Genomic DNA, 6,164 nt, shown 5'->3' on the forward strand with positions numbered 1-6,164 from the left:
AACCTCTTTGCTAAAAGTGACCTGCTTAGAGGATTGTTGATGTCCCATTACCTTTGCTAAAAGTGACCTGCTTAGGTATTTTATGTTTTATCCTCTTTGCTAAAAGTGACCTGCTTTGAGGATTGTTGATGTCCCATTACCTTTGCTAAAAGTGACCTGCTTAGGTGATATTTTATGTTTCTTCCCCTTTGCTAAAAGTGACCTGCTTAGAGGATTGTTGATGTCCCATTACCTTTGCTAAAAGTGACCTGCTTAGGTATTTTATGTTTTATCCCCTTTGCTAAAAGTGACCTGCTTAGAGGTTTGTTGATGTCCCAGTACCTTTGCTAGAAGTCACCTGCTTAGAGGATTGTTGATGTCCCATTACCTTTGCTAAAAGTGACCTGCTTAGGTATTTTATGTTTTAACCTCTTTGCTAAAAGTGACCTGCTTAGAGGAATGTTGATGTCCCATTACCTTTGCTAAAAGTGACCTGCTTAGGTATTTTATGGTTTAACCTCTTTGCTAAAAGTGACCTGCTTAGAGGATTGTTGATGTCCCAGTACCTTTGCTAAAAGTCACCTGCTTAGAGGATTGTTGATGTCCCATTACCTTTGCTAAAAGTGACCTGCTTAGGTATTTTATGTTTTAACCTCTTTGCTAAAAGTGACCTGCTTTGAGGATTGTTGATGTCCCATTACCTTTGCTAAAAGTGACCTGCTTAGGTATTTTATGTTTTAACCTCTTTGCTAAAAGTGACCTGCTTAGAGGATTGTTGATGTCTCACTACCTTTGCTAAAAGTGACCTGCTTAGGTGATATTTTATGTTTCTTCCCCTTTGCTAAAAGTGACCTGCTTAGAGGATTGTTGATGTCCCATTACCTTTGCTAAAAGTGACCTGCTTAGGTATTTTATGTGTTATCCCCTTTGCTAAAAGTAACCTGCTTAGAGGACTGTTGATGTCCCATTACCTTTGCTAAAAGTGACCTGCTTAGGTATTTTATGTTTTATCTAAGCATGGGCGGAAAATCCGTTTCGCTCGCGGATTTTGCGGATTTTCGGGAAATTCGCAATCCGCGAGATTCGCGAATCTCCCGCAAAATCCGCAAATCCGCGAGCAGCGGATTTTGCTCGCACTGCTCGCACTGTTCGCGTGAGTTCGCGTGAGTTCGCGCCCCGCGAATAAGTGCAAAATTGCAGAAATACGATTTTAGCAAACTGAAAGTAACTACTTACCAGGTTCAAAAGTTCAGGCTCATCATTAGTAGCCATTTCCTGTAGTGCTTGCTGAGGGGCCCCTCCAGAGTTCAGTTGCCAGTTGCAACTATTATGTGACCCTGCTCTGAACCTCAGAATAGTTACACATATGCCACAAAGGTCCTGAATTACAGCTAAGGGAGACAAGCAGGAGCCAGGCTGGCAGTTCAAATCCATTAATCAGCCCCTAATTCATTATTGTCAGTTGGGGCAGGGCAGGTGTTGTAACTAATTTTGCAACAATGAAAGCACTTAGCAAGTGCAAAAGTTCACTAATCAGGAAGCACTAAGGAAGCAGGTGCCAGCTAAAAAAATATTCTGTGACACATTAATCAGCCCCAAATTAATTCAGGTCACTTGAGGCAGGGAAGGTGTGCTTGCGTTGCCACAATAATGTACACTGACTGGACAACCAGAGGGTGCTGTGATGAAACAGAGGGTGGCATGGGTGGGCCAGAGGGTGGCATGAGTAGTCAGAGAGTGGCAGTGGTGACAGAGAGTGGCAGTGATGAAGAAGAGTGTCCCAAACAGGCTGGACACGTAGAAACAACAAGTTCGCGAAACTTGCGACCCGACAAGTAAGTTCGCAATTTGCGACATTGTACAAAACCCTCGCGAACTGGCAGAAACCCGCGCAAACACACAAAAAAAAATCCGCAAATTCGCGAGAATTCGCGGATTTTGCGGATTGCGAGTTCGCAAATCCGCAAAATTCGCGAACGCGAGATTCGCAAAATTCGCCCATGCTTAGTTTTATCCCCTTTGCTAAAAGTGACCTGCTTAGAGGATTGTTGATGTCCCATTACCTTTGCTAAAAGTGACCTGCTTAGGTATTTTATGTTTTATCCCCTTTGCTAAAAGTGACCTGCTTTGAGGATTGTTGATATCCCATTACCTTTGCTAAAAGTGACCTGCTTAGGTGTTTTATGTTTTATCCCCTTTGCTAAAAGTGACCTGCTTAGAGGATTGTTGATGTCCCATTACCTTTGCTAAAAGTGACCTGCTTAGGTGTTTTATGTTTTATCCCCTTTGCTAAAAGTGACCTGCTTTGAGGATTGTTGATATCCCATTACCTTTGCTAAAAGTGACCTGCTTAGGTATTTTATGTTTTATCCCCTTTGCTAAAAGTAACCTGCTTAGAGGATTGTTGATGTCCCATTACCTTTGCTAAAAGTGACCTGCTTAGGTATTTTATGTGTTATCCCCTTTGCTAAAAGTGACCTGCTTTGAGGATTGTTGATGTCCCATTACCTTTGCTAAAAGTGACCTGCTTAGGTATTTTATGTTTTATCCCCTTTGCTAAAAGTGACCTGCTTAGAGGATTGTTGATGTCCCAGTACCTTTGCTAAAAGTGACCTGCTTAGGTATTTTATGTTTTATCCCCTTTGCTAAAAGTAACCTGCTTAGAGGATTGTTGATGTCCCATTACCTTTGCTAAATGTGACCTGCTTAGGTATTTTATGTTTTATCCCCTTTGCTAAAAGTGACCTGCTTTGAGGATTGTTGATGTCCCATTACCTTTGCTAAATGTGACCTGCTTAGGTATTTTATGTTTTATCCCCTTTGCTAAAAGTGACCTGCTTTGAGGATTGTTGATGTCCCATTACCTTTGCTAAAAGTGACCTGCTTAGGTATTTTATGTTTTATCCCCTTTGCTAAAAGTAACCTGCTTAGAGGATTGTTGATGTCCCATTACCTTTGCTAAAAGTGACCTGCTTAGGTATTTTATGTTTTATCCCCTTTGCTAAAAGTGACCTGCTTAGAGGATTGTTGATGTCCCATTACCTTTGCTAAAAGTGACCTGCTTAGGTATTTTATGTTTTATCCCCTTTGCTAAAAGTAACCTGCTTAGAGGATTGTTGATGTCCCATTACCTTTGCTAAAAGTAACCTGCTTAGGTATTGTATGTTTTATCCCCTTTGCTAAAAGTGACCTGCTTAGGTATTTTATGTTTTATCCCCTTTGCTAAAAGTAACCTGCTTAGAGGATTGTTGATGTCCCATTACCTTTGCTAAAAGTGACCTGCTTAGGTATTTTATGTTTTATCCCCTTTGCTAAAAGTGACCTGCTTTGAGGATTGTTGATGTCCCATTACCTTTGCTAAAAGTGACCTGCTTAGGTATTTTATGTTTTATCCCCTTTGCTAAAAGTGACCTGCTTAGAGGATTGTTGATGTCCCATTACTTTTTCTAAAAGTGACCTGCTTAGAGGATTGTTGATGTCCCATTACCTTTGCTAAAAGTGACCTGCTTAGGTATTTTATGTTTTATCCCCTTTGCTAAAAGTGACCTGCTTTGAGGATTGTTGATGTCCCATTACCTTTGCTAAAAGTGACCTGCTTAGGTATTTTATGTTTTATCCTCTTTGCTAAAAGTGACCTGCTTTGAGGATTGTTGATGTCCCATTACCTTTGCTAAACGTGACCTGCTTAGGTATTTTATGTTTTATCCCCTTTGCTAAAAGTGACCTGCTTAGAGGATTGTTGATGTCCCATTACCTTTGCTAAACGTGACCTGCTTAGGTATTTTATGTTTTATCCCCTTTGCTAAAAGTGACCTGCTTAGAGGATTGTTGATGTCCCATTACCTTTGCTAAAAGTGACGTGCTTAGGTATTTTATGTTTTAACCTCTTTGCTAAAAGTGACCTGCTTAGAGGATTGTTTATTTAATACCTTTGCTAAATGTGACCTGCTTAGGTGATTGTTTAGGTTTCCTTCCCTTTGCTAAAAGTGACCTGGTTTGAGGATTGTTGATGTCCCATTACCTTTGCTAAAAGTGACCTGCTTAGGTATTTTATGTTTTATCCCCTTTGCTAAAAGTGACCTGCTTAGAGGATTGTTGATGTCCCATTACCTTTGCTAAAAGTGACCTGCTTAGGTATTTTATGTTTTAACCTCTTTGCTAAAAGTGACCTGCTTTGAGGATTGTTGATGTCCCATTACCTTTGCTAAAAGTGACCTGCTTAGGTATTTTATGTTTTATCCCCTTTGCTAAAAGTGACCTGCTTAGAGGATTGTTGATGTCCCATTACCTTTGCTAAAAGTGACCTGCTTAGGTGATATTTTATGTTTCCTCCCCTTTGCTAAAAGTCACCTGCTTAGAGGATTGTTGATGTCCCATTACCTTTGCTAAAAGTGACCTGCTTAGGTATTTTATGTTTTAACCTCTTTGCTAAAAGTGACCTGCTTTGAGGATTGTTGATGTCCCATTACCTTTGCTAAAAGTGACCTGCTTAGGTGATATTTTATGTTTCTTCCCCTTTGCTAAAAGTGACCTGCTTAGAGGATTGTTGATGTCCCATTACCTTTGCTAAAAGTGACCTGCTTAGGTATTTTATGTTTTAACCTCTTTGCTAAAAGTGACCTGCTTAGAGGTTTGTTGATGTCCCAGTACCTTTGCTAGAAGTCACCTGCTTAGAGGATTGTTGATGTCCCATTACCTTTGCTAAAAGTGACCTGCTTAGGTATTTTATGTTTTAACCTCTTTGCTAAAAGTGACCTGCTTAGAGGAATGTTGATGTCCCATTACCTTTGCTAAAAGTGACCTGCTTAGGTATTTTATGGTTTAACCTCTTTGCTAAAAGTGACCTGCTTAGAGGATTGTTGATGTCCCAGTACCTTTGCTAAAAGTCACCTGCTTAGAGGATTGTTGATGTCCCATTACCTTTGCTAAAAGTGACCTGCTTAGGTATTTTATGTTTTAACCTCTTTGCTAAAAGTGACCTGCTTTGAGGATTGTTGATGTCCCATTACCTTTGCTAAAAGTGACCTGCTTAGGTATTTTATGTTTTAACCTCTTTGCTAAAAGTGACCTGCTTAGAGGTTTGTTGATGTCCCAGTACCTTTGCTAGAAGTCACCTGCTTAGAGGATTGTTGATGTCCCATTACCTTTGCTAAAAGTGACCTGCTTAGGTATTTTATGTTTTAACCTCTTTGCTAAAAGTGACCTGCTTAGAGGAATGTTGATGTCCCATTACCTTTGCTAAAAGTGACCTGCTTAGGTATTTTATGGTTTAACCTCTTTGCTAAAAGTGACCTGCTTAGAGGATTGTTGATGTCCCAGTACCTTTGCTAAAAGTCACCTGCTTAGAGGATTGTTGATGTCCCATTACCTTTGCTAAAAGTGACCTGCTTAGGTATTTTATGTTTTAACCTCTTTGCTAAAAGTGACCTGCTTAGAGGATTGTTGATGTCCCATTACCTTTGCTAAAAGTGACCTGCTTAGGTATTTTATGTTTTAACCTCTTTGCTAAAAGTGACCTGCTTAGAGGATTGTTGATGTCCCATTACCTTTGCTAAAAGTGACCTGCTTAGGTATTTTATGTGTTATCCCCTTTGCTAAAAGTGACCTGCTTAGAGGATTGTTGATGTCCCATTACCTTTGCTAAAAGTGACCTGCTTAGGTATTTTATGTTTTAACCTCTTTGCTAAAAGTGACCTGCTTTGAGGATTGTTGATGTCCCATTACCTTTGCTAAAAGTGACCTGCTTAGGTATTTTATGTTTTAACCTCTTTGCTAAAAGTGACCTGCTTTGAGGATTGTTGATGTCCCATTACCTTTGCTAAAAGTGACCTGCTTAGGTATTTTATGTTTTATCCCCTTTGCTAAAAGTGACCTGCTTAGGTATTTTATGTTTTAACCTCTTTGCTAAAAGTGACCTGCTTTGAGGATTGTTGATGTCCCATTACCTTTGCTAAAAGTGACCTGCTTAGGTATTTTATGTTTTAACCTCTTTGCTAAAAGTGACCTGCTTTGAGGATTGTTGATGTCCCATTACCTTTGCTAAAAGTGACCTGCTTAGGTATTTTATGTTTTAACCTCTTTGCTAAAAGTGACCTGCTTAGAGGATTGTTGATGTCCCATTACCTTTGCTAAAAGTGACCTGCTTAGGTGTTTTATGTTTCTTCCCCTTTGCTAAAAGTGACCTG

Source organism: Lissotriton vulgaris, unplaced genomic scaffold, assembly GCF_964263255.1.
Source record: "Lissotriton vulgaris unplaced genomic scaffold, aLisVul1.2 SCAFFOLD_1601, whole genome shotgun sequence".
NCBI classification, from domain to species: domain Eukaryota; kingdom Metazoa; phylum Chordata; class Amphibia; order Caudata; family Salamandridae; genus Lissotriton; species Lissotriton vulgaris.